Below are 13,384 nucleotides of genomic sequence, written 5' to 3'. Positions count from 1 at the left end.
TTTAAATTTGCTATTTATTTTTTGTATTTTAATATGGCTGTAAACTGCCCTGAGTCCTTCGGGAGAAGGGCGGTAAAGAAATTAAATTATAAATAAATAAATAAATAAATAAATAAATAAATAAATAAATAAATAAATAAATAAATAAATAAATAAAATACATACATACATACATACATACATACATACATATATTGTGTGTGATTTATTGCATTCTCTTTTTTTCTGAGTAGAACTGAGGGGTTTCAGCCTTGTAATCCAATATTCCTCTTTTGATATAAGTAAAAATCACTGGCTAAAAGAATTCCAACATTAGTTATATATTTGGGGGGGTGGGAATCAAAGCATTTCTTTCTTTATTCACTGCATACCAGTCTGTTAATAGTTTAGTACATAAAATAGCATAAAATTTAAAATGAAAAGGTTGAATCTAATTGTAATCAAAAGCCAGAATCTTTTATGTTTTATACATGAATGAAGGAAATAAGCAAAACATTGATTTTAATAAACTTAATAAACAAAAATTTAATTATGATTTAAAAACAAAACAGATTTTTCCCATCTTATATATTTCAGCAACCCAATCCCCCCCTCTCCTTTATAGTTTTCACCTATCAAATTTCTTTTGACAGCTAAACAATGCTTCATTTCATTACAGTTCTCTTATCTGGAGTCAAAGCTTCATGACATTTTCAAAGAAAGGAAAATAAAGAATGATTTTCTGGCAGACAGGTATCATTTTTAAGAGATCTCTTGCAGATACGTTGGTAAACATTCAAGCTGTGTTTGAAGGTAATATCTAGTGCTGATTATTTTGTTCTGATTGTTTTGCCACAAAAACTTTCTACTATTGACCTCACCCCATTCCTAAGAGGACCATAAGGGGCGTGCATAAGCGCACAAACGTGCCTACCGTTATGTCCTATAGTTTTTCTTTTCTTCTTCATATATATATATATATATATATATATATATATATATGCTTATACCTTTATATACTATATAACCTTTCTGTATGATAGTTACATATATTGTTGTGACAAATAAATAAATAAATAAATAAGTCCCATTGCAACTTCTGCTTCATGTCTCCTATTCTCCCATTTGGCATAATAACAAAACAGGACTTCCAGGGAAATTAATGGTGAATTGAAGACTGCTTCACTAAAAGTAGAACCAACAACCAGCTGAATGAAAATGCAGCAAGTAGACCAGACTGATGAGAACTTAAAATTACCCACAGCTGCTCTAGAACAGCAGACCCCAATCTTTATGGCTTGGTGGCCGGAGTAGGGAAGGAATCGGTGGCTGCTCATGCAAGCTGAGCTGTGTGTAATCGTGTGTGTGCTGGCCAGCCACTCATGCGGCCTGGTTCCAAATGGGCCTGGGGGTTGGGAATCTCTGCTCTAGACAGTTGTTCCTAACCAGGAGTCTGCCAGGCAGGAGACCCCAGTACATTGGTCTCTGATGAGTTTAGAGCTCTGGAAGACAAGGGAACAATCTTTTGCTCAAACCCTGGCCTATGTCTTTAAAAGGACACTGGATTTGTGTATCTCCTTTTTAATCACTTTTGGATATTGCTTGTTTCTAATCATCAGCTATTAGGAACATTTGGATCAACAAGTTTTACAGGACCACGTGTATTTCCTTCAATCCTGAACAAAACCCTCTGTGGCATAGGACTAGACCAGGGGTTCTCAAAGTTTTTAAATAGGGGGCCAATTCACAGTCCTTCAGACTGTTGGAGGCCGGACCACCTGTGTGGGCGTGTCTAGGTGGTCATGTGACTGGGTGGTCATGACCAATTTAGCAATCCATTAAACAATACACACAAATTAAACTTTAATTTGTTTTTGCTCCTGGGGATGTTTCATTTGCTTTTGTTTGCATGTTGCTGTTTTGATTGACTTTTCTTTTTACTAGATCGTTTTTTAAGTTGTTTAGGAGTCTAGTGGTCCACTTCAGGAAACTCAGTTTTGTAGCAATTTCTCTCTCTCTCTCTCTCTCTCTCTCTCTCTCTCTCTCTCTCTCTCTCTCCCCCCCTCCGGAGAGTAAGAAACCCCTGAACTGGTGCTGAGTAGTGAGAATCTGACGTCCGGAGGCCGACGAGCGACGCGCTGAAGACCAGCTGGCCAGTGGGGAGGCAGGCCAATCCTGTGGTCTCCCCAAAAGTAACATATCTCTTGTCACTTGAAACTTGAATACTAGTCTGGCCAGTGGGTGGGTGAGCGGGTGGCCCTCCTCCAATCCAGTCTTTCTGCAGCACTCTGTCGGCTGCGTAGAGGCACTGGGTGGCCTCCACACACTCTGTTTATGGCCTCCCCACCTCCAAAAACACTCTGCCAGCCAAAAATGGGGCACACAGAGGCCTCTGCAACATTTTAGGAGAAGCCCACTTGCAGTGGAAGTGCAAATTCACCTGGAATAGATTATCTCAGGTGTAACCAGAACCATGTATATACTGTGTTGCAAGTTTACTTCTCTTACCTTACCTCTGATTTCCTTCAAGAAACAGAAGCCTGTATTCTTTCACTGGCTTTCTTTGGATATTTTAGTGTTAATCCAAGGGCCCATAATCCAAAGTTATGTGTCAAGAAGCCTTATGCAGCATATTATTGATGCAAATATTTAAGAATCTTTGTTTAGAAGGTTTGCGGAATATTGGGGAAAATGGCACACATTTTATTCTTGGAAACTCCTGAAACCCACTCCCTAAATGGGCTCTGGCACTAGGCACCATTAGACTGTAACCCTTAATATGGCATGCAACACCCGGAGTGTCCTTCAACTGACACAAATTGTGCACAACTGTTATTAGTCAGAACATAGTTATTTTTCAAATCTAAGAGGTGCAACTTGATAGACCAAGAGAGGACAACCTTTTCGGACTGAGTAGCTTCTTTGATATTTTGAAGGGAGGTGGCAGATTTCCTCACAAAATAGTATAGAATGCTTTCACCAAATAGCATGTGAGCATGACAAAAGTCATAACTCTTTATCTAAAGGCAAACTAATCACATTCTACCTGGGAACTTTTTAGTTCCCAGGGTGCTTACCTTTCTATTTTTTTTTTCCTGGATGGACAGCACTAAAGTTAATCCTTGTTTAATGATGACAATTAGGGCCAGAATTTGGTCATTAAACAAAGTAGCCACTAAGTGAAACCATAACTGTGCTTTGTGATCAGCCTTCCTTTTCTTTATAGACCCGCGAAGATCTAATTTGGATTAGTTGCAAAGTTACTTTTTCATCACTTTGAAAGTAAGTTGCTAAGCAAGGCAGTTGCTAAGTGAAAACTACCTATATTTCAAATAAAATACTAGGATGAAATCACCCACCATTTTTATTTTCTAAGAGTATCTACTGGTCTTCTATCAAGATATATTTCTGGTCATTAGAATGATCTTACAGATTTGTGTTTTACTTTGCACCATGCCAAATTTTTAAATAGAAGTCAGGTGAGGTAGGCATCCAGAAAGTGCAAAAGAAGATGCCATTTTGGGGAAATAGATCCTTCTAGTCTCCTATAATAGATTTACCCAAACCATTATTTATATTAGCAGCAAACTTCAATCTTACACATGGGTTTATACAAATCTAGAGGTATCTGTCTGTAGAATTTTAAGTTTCATGTACTATCTTTTTTTTCACACCAGGTTTTCTCCTAAGCACCCCTCCACCTCAAATTCTATATGTCTACAATAGCTTTTTCTCCTGAAAAACTTTAAGCATTTTTCCCATAGCCATCAAGATAAATTTGATGAAGTCAGCCGAAGCAAGAAGTGGGAGAGAGATGTATGAGAGATAATAACATAGCCTGTTTAGCTTTTACAAATAGATGAAGCAAGTAAAGTGGAATGGGATAAATTCACTCAAGGATAAGGAAGGGAAAACATATTAGAAATAAAATGGCTTTTAAAAAGAGAGTGCAATGTGCTTTGCGGGGCAAAGGCTGTATTTAATGACATAGGGTCGGCTCATATTGTTATTTTCAGATTATAAGTGGTTTCCCCCTGAATCTGAATCCATGGCACGTCTTAGCATTTTGACTCGTATATACAATAAAATTCCCCACTATTACCAAAATAAGACTGTTGTACTCTGTGACCACACAAGGCATAGGTCGGTCAAGACTTTAGTTAATCTAATATAGCAAATCCTAAATTAACTATATAGACATCAGCCAGCAGTTCTTTTCACTCTCGATAACACTAGGTAGCCCATGATGGCAGCAAGATACCTGCTATCAAACACAGTGGTGGGTTTCAAATTTTTTTACTACCAGTTCTGTGGGCGTGGCTTGGTGGGCGTGGCTTGGTGGGCATGGCAGGGGAAAGATACTGTAAAATCTCCATTCCCTTCCCACTCCAGGGTAAGGTTACTGCAAAATCCCCATTTCCTCCCAATCAGCTGAGACTTGAGAGGCAGAGAATAGATGAGGGCGGGGCCAGTCAGCATTTTTACTACTGGTTCTCCGAACTACTCAAAATTTCCACTACCGGTTCTCCAGATCTGGTCAGAACCTGCTGAAACCCACCTCTGGTCAAACAGAATAAGAAGTCTGTAAATGGCTCGAATCAGTTCTTGGGTGGCAAGAAGTAGAGAGGGGCTAGGCATCCAATAGGATGCCTGCTTTGGTGACAATCAACATCATTCAGCATAGTATACTATGCCAGATTGTAGTTTCTTATCCATTTTCCTTTGACCAGATGTTTTCAAAATATTTAAGGCATGTAACCAGTTCGTTAAAATCTTGGAACTGCTAATCATGAGGCAAAGCTCTAGTGATACAAAATTGTCCTTTTTTTGCCTTTAGTCTCTCATAGAAACCCCTGAAGTTTTGTGGCTAGTTTGAAAAGCCAGGCCTTAGATTACCACCTTAGCAAGGGAATGGTGTTCTCTTGTGTCAATGAGGAAGGTAAGATGCATCAGGACCTACTTCAAGGGAAAGGCTTTGGCAGAATATGCCCATTTCATTTCAGAGATGTGGTCAAGTCAAGATGGGAGTGTGGATTTTCTGCTTCTTTCTCACATTGCATCAATGTAAATGACGGGGGAGTAAGTTGATATCTGTTGCTGTAACCTCCAGAACAATCCACAATGAAGACCCAGGCGCTAATGGCAACTGCTTCATCCTGAAATGCTAGATGTGGCTCACATAGCACATGAGGGGCTTCTGGCCATGAGCCACATGGTTGAATGCTGGCTGGATAGCAACAGCAATAGCACTTAGACTTATATACCTCTTTACAGTGTTTTACAGTTGTCTCTAAGCGGTTTACAGAGTTAGCATATTGCCCCCAACAATCTGGGTCCTCATTTTACCCACCTCGGAAGAATGGAAGGCTGAGTCAACCTTGAGCTTGGTGAGATTTGAGCTGCCAAATTGCAGGCAGAAGCTGCACTCTAACCACTGCGCTTCACAATCATGAAGTGGGGATCCAACATACAAAGGGCAACTTGTCAAGTGCAGTTGGTTGGCATTAACTACATTGCTCACAAATTGCATCTATCCAGAGGGGGACAGCACCAAAATAATCCCAACTGAAACTGAGGTACAAATCAGTGCATTTATTGACAAATACCATAAGATTGCTAGTATTTTCATTGGCGTGTGAAGGATGAGACATGTGCTAACCAAGACCAGGTCAAGTTCTACCTCCCCTGAAATCTCATTCCCTAGGATGTCCCTTCGGGGTAAAAATTAACTAAGTGTTGTTCAAGCAGATGCTTAAACATCAGATGGCCCTGAAACTATGAGTCGTATATTTCATTCTTTGTGATGAACTTAGTGCAGAGGGAGACATTCTAAAGTGATTCTTTTATTAGAAATGTTCCTAAGTGAATGCCAGGAGAGAAGTGTATACTGGCTGAAATACATTTATGGTTGCCAACCTCTGATACTCAGGCATAAAGAGGATGATTGCCTACACTTACAATCTACCCTGTAGAAGTAAATGTCAATCATAGAGTGGCCCCAGGATATACACATGTAGGAAAACTAGGCTAGAGAAAGCAAGATTGAATTGGGTAGTCTAGCAGACATTCTTCACATAGGATCAGCAACTACTGCCAAAATTCCATTTCTGGCATAGATTCTCCAGATATGTCAATGTTAAATTGTGGGGCTATGTGCTTCGCATATGGTAGGAAGATGAGCAATGTTTTCTATGGCTCATCCAGCAGTGCAGAACACTCCATTCTGTGCTACATCAACAGGAATGGGTTTGCACTAGTTTTGAGCAACCAATGCCAAGATGTGTAATACAGACCTTGCAGTGGTAACTAGCAATACAACTCTTAATCCCAAGCATGAAGGTATGTTCCAAGACTGCTGACACAGTGTTGTAAATTGCTAATACCTAGCAATACCTAGGTATTGCTAACTCATACCTAGTTGCTGAGTTGTGGATGAACTTTTCCTTAAGCTGAACATCCTGTTGCTGGATTTCGCTGACTGTTGTGACCTAGGCCCAAGTAGTGATTACCAAACACAATTCAGTCCTGAACAAACTTATTTTATTAAAACAACTGAAAATTAATTCATTCTCAGATTAGTCCAAAACAAATTCTTCATAAACAGACTTTCGGCCTTATCACCAAAAAGGCTTTTCTTTGCAAAACCCCCACAAAGTTCAAGAGACGCTGACAAGAATCACTGGAATCAACGTTGCTTTCCTACAAAGAGCCCAAGAGCCATTGCTGCTCTTTTAAGCCTTATGAGAGCGATCAATCATATCCTTACTCTTGAGTCATCCTTTTTGCTTTAGCCGCTCTTGGCTTCTGGCAGCTCTTCTCATGTGTGCCCTAAGAACAGGTTCCTCCTGTTCCTTTGCCTCTCTGCTGTTTGCCTCTGGAGGCTCCGGAGTCTGTGCATCACTTCCAGATGGCCCTGGCCCCATCTCTGCCTCCGACGCAGAGCCCTCATCAGGCCTTTCCCTGACTCCATGACTGGCCCATTATCCTCCCCAGCCCCTCACTGTCTGACTCCACTGCCAGGTCCAGAGGCTGCTTGCAAAGCTGGCTGAGGAACTCTGGGAGTTGAAGTCCACAAGTCTTAAAGGGACCAACATTGGAGACCCCTGCATTAAAGCAAGTCATACAAGAATGAATCTCTAGCTCACATGACCTGAAGAACACACACTGGATAACATCTCCATGGTTCATCCGACTTTCTCTCATCCCCAAACAGTACCACTGGGAGAGGCTGACATAGGTAAAAAAATTTCATAGGTTGGGCCCTTCACCATCCCTTCCATGAGGGTCTACTCTTCTGCAACCTCACTGTCATGATCACCTACCTTCCCAAATAGTCAGTGATCACACTGTTGAGTTGGCCTAGGGTTTGAGGCCACATGGTACTTACACCATGCTCACATGCGACATGGAAGTGATGTTCTGGCCAGTAGGGAACCACACCACTGAGGGAGAAGGCTACCCTCAACTAATAATGCTATTGTCTACTGGTTGGAAAGAAATTACTGCTACTTTTGCAAGGATTTACTGATGAAGATTTCGTGTGGCTGAATTAATATGGATGGACCTCCCAAAAAATTCAGGTAGAATGCCGGAGTTCATATTAATGGTATTTGTGTATGCATTCACAGTGCTGTGTTTGTTCATAAATATGAGAAGCAAATACAAAAATACATAATGGTTTAGATGGTTTGTTTGTGTGGGTGTACAGCATATATATACTCGGTGGATACTTTTGGTTGAGGTTCATGTCAACTTCCTCCTTCCATTCCTCTCCCTCTGTTTTTTTAATCTCTTCATTCAGCCAAGCAGAAACTGATTCTTTCTTTGTTTTTGGCATGCAAAAAGAAAAGGGGGGAAAATACATCTGCAATGCAGATGAACTTTTAAAATATTGAGGTGGAAGGAAAACATCATGTTCCTGAATGTCTGCAAGGATAGATTTAGGCTTAGACAACACAGAATTAGAAGTGGATTATTTAAAACGTTTTTTACTTGCCACTTAATGGACTGACAGGAATTAATGTAATATTTTCTGCCAGGATATCCTTCTGCCCTGGAGAATGTAATACATTTGAAAGGGTTATGGCTTATGTAAAAGAACAAAAACAAAGAGCCATCCTACTACTAATCTCTGTCCTCGTATTGCTTTCAATTATAATACCTATGTCTCTGGGGGAAATCATTTCTAAAGTCTCAGTTCAAGGAAGGCAAAAGCCAAGACCTCTAATCAGGGCTGGAAAAAAAAATCTGTAGAACCACTAGATCAGTGGTTCCCAACCAGTGTGCCGCGGCACTAAGGGGTGCCGTGAGATCTTTTGAGGGTGCCGGGAACTTTTGAGCTACGGAGATTTTAAATATCTATTTCCTTATAAGGGTGCCGGGAACTTTTGAAAGGCTTTCCAAGGGTGCCTCAAACAAGAAAAGGTTGTGCCTCAAACAAGAAAAGGTTGGGAACCACTGCACTAGATGATAGTAGATAAAGATGTTCAGTATCGCTTTGCTGCCCTCTACTGATTATCTGGAGTTTTGCAGCAATTACTGGGTAACCAAGTCCAATAAGCATACGCAAAGTCCAGGAAAGCAGTCCATGAGTTGAATAGGTCAGGATATATGGTATGAGCTCACAAGGCACTGAACTAGGCACATTGCTCCACCAATGCTCAAGTCCTCAGGGCAGAATTAAGTAGGTGATGACAGTGCAGCTCTTCAGGAGAGGTGAGGTTGTCTAGCTGACCAGTGTTGTGCCTGTCTCCTCTCTGCTCTACATAACTGTAGATCGGGAGGAGGTGGGGACTCCTCCTCATTGCTAATGAGTGGCAGCTCTTGACCAACTTGCTGCAGTTTGCCTTACACAATGTAAGCCGCCCTGAGTCTTTGGAGAAGGGCGGGATATAAATTCAAATAAAAAAAACGTTTGGCTTGCCTCATTCAGCCTCAGCCTATTGCTTGTCCAATCAACCAGATGAAGTTACTCTGTAAGGCTAGCACTTTCTGAGCCGACCCAGGCCATCAGTTGACCTGGATCCAGGCCATCAGTTGGCTCCACGATCCACGTGGATCCAGTTGGCTCCATCAGTTGGCTCCATCAGTTGGCTCCACGATCCGCGATCCAGACCATCAGTTGGCTCCGCTCTTTCCTCTCCCAACTCATCCTCCTCACATCCGAAGAAGAGTCTGGGAGAGGATCCATGACACCTTTTATATTTCTTTTAAAGCAGGGGTCCCCAACCCACATTACCGGTTCACGGCCCATTGGGAACAGGTCATGCAAGCAGCAGGTGAGCATGTGAGCATGCAAAGCTCCATTTGCACAAGTGGCGGGCATATGCATGACACCATCTCCTCTCCCCCTCCATGTCTACCACCGCTGCTTCTGCTGGCCCACACAGCTGGAAAGGTTGGGGGCACTGTTTTAACCCATAACTACAGACCTGTGGTCATAGTGACCACAACAGTTTTCTAAAATGTTCAGAACACTTCCATTTTTAGAAATGGACCATTCCGGTAGCTTTTGTTTTCCCACCAATAAGAGTGTATGCAACATCGCATTATTTGGTGTTTCCTGTAGCAGCATTTGAATTTGAGTTTTGGCCATTTTGACTACAGATCTTTGTTAACATATATTTTTTTTATAATGTCAGAGCCAAGTTTTCTGCCAAAAAGAGTGCAATTTGGTAATCCAAACTTCGAAGAAACTGTTCTAAAATGGTATGGAAAAGCAGAGAGTGATCTGACTGAAGTGGAATCGGATTGTGACAAAAAATTTGTAATGGATGATGAGGAACTCGCCACCACCACTGCTAATTCTGACATCAGCAATGATGAAGCTCCCAATGAAATCAATGATCAGGTACAATCTACGTTGTGCAATAGATTTATATGGCAAGAACAAATTCAAATGGTCTTCTGCACCTTTTGGAAGCAATAGATCCAGAACCACTAGTCACAATATTGTTGTGCAATTACCTGGACTATGGCCAGCGGCTAGAAATTTCAGAAATTCACCTACTCCCCCAGAGATTGAGAAATTACTATTTTCTAAAGAAATTATTAGTGTCATCATTCAGTGGTAATGTAAAAAACAATGTAAAAATTAGAGAAGAAAGATTGAAGTTCAAGGATGGCAAAACAAAAAGTGACCTGTGCGATGTGGATTTGATAGAGATCTATACAATTTTTTTGTTTACTGCTCTATATATCAATTTTTAGATCCAACCATGAAAACATCTAATGTCTTTCTGCTACTGAGGTCATTATGACCTCATGTCTGTAATAGCGTAGCCGAAATAGTACGTCTGTGGTTAAGGGTTAAAGGACTTTTAAAATCTGGAAGAGAGATAGAACATCTTATCCTTCAAGATAAGGGGCCGTGGTGGCTCAGGCTGTAAGATAGCCTGTTATTAAAACACAGCAGCCTGCAATTACTGCAGGCTCGAATCCCACCAGGCCCAAGGTTGACTCAGCCTTCCATCCTTTATAAGGTAGGTAAAATGAGGACCCAGATTGTTGGGGGGGCAATAAGTTGACTTTGTAAATATACAAATAGAATGAGACTATTGCCTTACACACTGTAAGCCACCCTGAGTCTTTGGAGAAGGGCGGGATATAAATGTAAATAAATTTTAAAAAAAGTAGTTACAGCCTTGCCTTCTCATGTTAATTCTATTATAAAACCTCTAGTATTTTGTCTGTCTTGGGGAATGCATACTCTTTGCCACCAGATCCAGTTGGGTTGTAGCATCATCATACATTCCTAGCATTCACTGCATTGCTCTGGACACTAACTCAGCTTGCTTACATTGCTATGCAGAAGCTGCACTATATGTTCTTTTTATCTCTTCCTTCAAAAACTGCTGCTTATGATCTGTCAGAGCTACCGCAGGCATTTTTCAGCACAGTGTCAGGTTTTCCGACGTTCACTTGCTGACATCCTGCTATTCCTTAGTAATGTTACCTTTCTGCAGATAGTCCTTTCTCTAAGCAGAGGCCGATTGAGAGAGAGGTAACAATGCCCACAGAGCTTGTGAGAGAGGGTCACAGACAGAAACTGTTTCTTTCAACTTCCTTCTCTCTGAAATATTCTCTTTATAGATGGTGAGATTTACATTTTTGAGAATGAGCTCAATTTCAAATTAGCAAACTTCCCTGGCTTCAAAGCAACTTCAGCGCATCTTCTTTCCAACCAATTTTTCTGTTTTTTACTTCCAGAATCCCGTTTTGTATTTTTATTTGAACTGAAATAATAATAATAATTTTGTGCATAAGAGCACAAAAGTGCCTACCGTTCCTGTCCTATTGTTCCTTTCATTATATCAAATTAACATAGCTGTTGCATACTTTTACTTATATATTTATATTTTTCTTTTATGATGTATTGTTTTTTTTATATATGATAATGTTTGTGTATACTGTTGTGACAAATGAAATAAAAAAAGAAATGCTGCTTTTTTACTACAACACTGGAATGGAATGGAATGGAATGGAATGGAATGGAATGGAATGGAATGGAATGGAATGGAATAGAATAGAATAGAATAGAATAGATTTTTTTATTGGCCAAGTTGATTGGACACACAAGGAATTTGTCTTGGTGCACATGCTCTCAGTATACATAAAAGAAAAGATACTTTCATCAAGGTATAACACACTTAATGATAGTCATAGGGTACAAATTTAACACTTAATGATACAACACTTAATGATAGTCATAAGGTACAAATTTAACACTTAATGATACAACACTTAATGATAGTCATAGGGTACAAATACCCTAATACATATTAAAGTAGGGCCCATAACCAGTTCTCTGCTCTGTTTTAGAACCTGCAAAATTTGGTTTTATTTCCTCCTAAAATCCAGTGTAATTCTTCTGAAAATACATAAGAAAACATTTTGCATGTCCTCTGTTGAACAGCTTCCTAAATCTCTTCCAATTGTGATATGCCATAAAGCTTTAGACCTCAAATGTTTGTGGAAAAGATCATAATCACGTTATTTATTTAGTAGATTTATTTTCCACTTCTCCCTGGGATCTCAAGGCAGAGGATCATAGCACTTCTTTTTCTATCTTTTCTCCTGCAAGTACCACTCTTGAAAAGCATTTTGGAAAGGGAGAGGGAGGGAAGGAAGGAAGGAAAAAGAGAGAGAGAGAGAGGCTCAGAATCTCCTAGGGCAGATTTGAGCTAGGGTTCGAAAGGGTAGTCCAATTTCTTCACCATAGCACTACACTGGTTCATGTTTTTATCAATGGCTTGCTTGAGCTAATCTCAAAATTTTTATTAAAAGAACAATAAAACCACAATGCCCTGCAATTTAGTTAGTCTTAAACACAAATTTAACTATGGTTTCTCAGCTAAAAATATAAACTCTTGCCTCAGCACCATTCAGTTCTCCCATATAAATGCAGGACTTTGGTCCAAGAAGCGTAAGGAATTTTTGAAGCTTATATTAAATTAAGCATCCTCGACTTACTCTCTAGTGTAGCCTTAATTCATTTTTATCTTCTATAATGAAATCTTCTATATTGTCTTCTCTCTTTTTAAGTCAGAAGAACTGAATAAGGATAGATGTCTTGTATTTCTGTTTTTCTGTTTATGGCACATTAAACAGACCTTTGTAAAAAAAAGAATATCTCAGTTAGATTTTTTGATATATTAATATTGCAATCCTGTGCATTTAGACACAAACATAAGCGCCACTGAATTCACTGAAATCACTGTGCTAATTTTTTTAAAAATTAAACTTAATCCCAAAGCCTTTCCCATTGCACCTGATCACAATATCATATTTTTCTCTCATGTCCATGTCATTGCTGTTCTCATGTCCAGCACATGTGTATGGTCAGTTTTGGTCACCTTTCGCTGCATCAGTGTTAAAGTAGTATATTTCCCCTCTATAGAACTCTATTCAAACACATCCTTAAAATCTGTAAATCCTGCTACACTTTGCCACTCATCATGTTAAGAGCTGGATCAGTGAACAGTAATGAGTGGGGTCAGAGCAGTACTTAAAAGTATTTGGTTTAATTGTTAAGGATGAAGACGTGCAAATGATTTACTAGTGCAGGGGTGTCCAAACTACGGCCCGCGGGCCAACTGCGGCCCGCGGGTCAGTTTTTATTGGCCCGCAGCAAATTCTCGGTGGACAGTGGGGTGCGGCCCCCGTCCTGGCCCCCAAGGACTGCCTTATACACTGTAAGCCGCCCTGAGTCTTCGGAGAAGGGCGGGGTATAAATGTAAACAAACAAACAAACAACAAACAAGGAAGCCGCCGCTCGCCCGGTTGCAGATGTGGAGTGGCTCCGCTGAGGCGATCCCCGCCCACCCGGGGCTGCGGGCCGGCCATTCTGCCACTGGGCTGTAGGGGGCGCCCAGGACGCCCATGGCTCCAGCCCGGCCCACCAGAC

The sequence above is a fragment of the Ahaetulla prasina genome, chromosome 1, assembly GCF_028640845.1.
Source record: "Ahaetulla prasina isolate Xishuangbanna chromosome 1, ASM2864084v1, whole genome shotgun sequence".
In the NCBI taxonomy this organism is placed as follows: domain Eukaryota; kingdom Metazoa; phylum Chordata; class Lepidosauria; order Squamata; family Colubridae; genus Ahaetulla; species Ahaetulla prasina.
This window is presented reverse-complemented; position numbering follows the sequence as displayed.